The sequence below is a fragment of the Amborella trichopoda genome, chromosome 1, assembly GCF_054954075.1.
Source record: "Amborella trichopoda isolate Santa Cruz 75 chromosome 1, AtrichopodaSantaCruz75HAP2 v2.0, whole genome shotgun sequence".
In the NCBI taxonomy this organism is placed as follows: Eukaryota; Viridiplantae; Streptophyta; class Magnoliopsida; order Amborellales; family Amborellaceae; genus Amborella; species Amborella trichopoda.
The window spans coordinates 51,320,888-51,323,793 of NC_142336.1; positions in this window are offsets into that span (position 1 = coordinate 51,320,888).

Below are 2,906 nucleotides of genomic sequence, written 5' to 3' on the forward strand. Positions count from 1 at the left end.
CCATGATCGAATATTTTTTTGTAATCCATGATATAATTTTTTGAAAATTTGTGATTTTTTTTTTTTAATCCATGATAGATTTTTTTGAAAATTTGTTTTTTTTTTTTTTTTAATCCATGTTATTCAAAGAGAAAATGAGAGAGATGATGATTCTGAGGCCACCCTATCCTAGCCATACTATTCACATATCGAGTCCCAACAGCAATAATGTAGGGATGAGCACGACAGTGCAGGTGAGCATGAAGGATGGACAAGCTTCGGGGATTTTAGATTGGGAACACAACAAAACACTAACACTCCAGGATTTAGGAATAGTCAGACGCCTGCTAATATCGATGATTCGTTTTTAGATCGAATCAATGAATTGTTAAACAAATTCAATCAATGGCACCAGCGTGACCAAGAAGAACAATAACGTCGTCTATCATTTTATTTTTAGATCATATGTTACTAATTTTATGCTTTATTGTAGTCCATGTGTGTTGATATACTTATTCCATGATAATTCTATGTTTATCCTTTTGTGTGATATAAATTAAATGCTGAATGGCGGTTCATGAAGGGAAAGAACATATCAATATTCGCATATTCATTCAAAAATATGAAAATTCTTAATGGAGTACCCTCATTTATTATTGAATTTCTAAAAAAAAATATTTATAATGAATTTTAATAATTTTTTCAAATTTTTTTTAGACTTTATTTTGACCGATTCACCCGATTCCCGATCCGAATCGCCGATTCGCCGATCCGGATCGGTTTTTTAGGTGCCCGATCCGGGTCACCGATCCGTTTTTTAAACCATTGCTTGAAATTTTAAACGTGTGTTATTCAAATATAAACGAATCTATGAAAAATATCAAAAAACAATTTTACATGAAATAAATTGATCAAAATACGCCTAAAACGTTTTGGAGGCATTTTGGTCAATTTTGTCATGAAATATATTTTTTTATATTTTTATTAAGTACGTTTTGATGAGAATAACACATGCTTAAAATTCCGAATGATTTAGAGTTATAAAAATAAAAAAATAAAATTCAAATACTATTGGACATCCGTGAACGTCAGAACACCTACATAATGGCCTAGATTCAACTGATCCATTCACGTATGGGTATACACCAGTGACTCCCATATATATATATATACCATGAAATCTAAACATTTAGAAACTAAAAATCTATTCTTTAAAAAATACTCCACACGATATCATAAAGTGGACAAATGCTCAAATATAAGGAATCCTCGTAATGGAGTCCTTTTTCATGAGGGATAGGTGTACAATGTCTTCCCATGGGAGTACACTAAATGTCTATGAAAGAAATTGTTTTTTAATACTTCAAAATACTTCATATACTATGCTTCCAGCTCAGCATATTGCACATTGGCTCCATTGGGCCAAAGCCTCCCTTCGAAGGAATTCGTTTATCATAAAATTTGATATCCACTTTAAAATTAGGATCGAGGTTTGGATACTATGAGATCATTTATATTTCTTATAAGGTGGTCACGATTACTCATAGCCAATTAATGTGAAATTTATTTAACTTTGGATGTGTCATGAAATTTTTTAATTATTTTTTTGAATTTTGAGTCTAGTGAATGACACTCTTATATCACTTAATTCTAAATTTTATAGATAATAATGATTATGCATTCATTGTATCACAAATATATAGTCTCTTTATAAACGTTTCCTTATAATCACTATACAAGTAATTAAAATAAAAAAGAAATATTGAGTTTTTACACATTTAGATTTAGCCATCCGAAATTTTTCAATCTCGGGCAAGATTTTTGTCAACTAGTTCTAGAGTGTGTATACTAAATTTTTACTTTTCAGATTAGTTTTATGTCACTTTGTCACATGCCCCGGTGTGATTATGACTGCTAGTTTACATAATTGCTCTTGAAGGTATAACTTCGTGATGCTGCATAATTGTCTTATCGAAGGGTCGTAAATTTATGAGTTGTATTTTATTATTATTATTTAATAAAAATGCCTCCCCCCCCATTATTTACCCCAAAAAGAAAAAATATACTTTTGTGGTAAAATAAAAAGTAAGTATGGCATTTATTTGACATGATTATTAACATAGCATAAAATCAAATTCATAACTACACCTCCATGGCGTGATCCTCTTTTAACGACAAGTGATATGCATTATCTTTTTTCGTTTAAGACATAGAAGGCGTTATAAAAAAACTACATTGATATCTATCTATTATATATTAAGCAATAAGAGAACCCCTATGATTGTGCCACTTGTCCTATCTTATTAATTTTTTCTCTTGATTTCCTGATAAATCTCTCTCTCTCCATTAAAATTTCAATTTGACCTTTAAGTTTTTTTACAAATTATATATCATATATAATTTTGTGTAAAGCTACATTTAATTCCCCCCTCTTTCTATTTTAATTTTCTCTCTCTCTCTCTCCCCATCCCACGTTTTCCATTCTCTCTCTCCTCCCAATATGCACGTAAAGTATTAAAAAATATGTTATATTAATTACCCCTCTCTCTCTATCGATTTTATTTACTGTCTCTCGACCTCTCATCTTCTCCACCCAACATTTTTATTTATGAAACATTTATTCTCTCTCCCCCACTCTCTTTCTTTATGATATGAAAATATCTCTCTATCTACCGTTATACATGCAAAATTCTCTCTCTCTCCTCTTTCAGTAGTTACAAATAGCCACATTTATTTTCTTTATCTCCTATATTTACTCTCTCTTTCTATATCCATAGTCCCTCTCAACGCATTTACATGCAAATTATTGTCTTAATTTTGTTTTCTCTTGATCTTTCTATTTTGGTCTTTCCCTGAGTCTGTCTTCATATCCCCCACCCTATTCTATCTCTTTCTGTAAATCATGGCTTCTCTCTCTCAAATGTAGC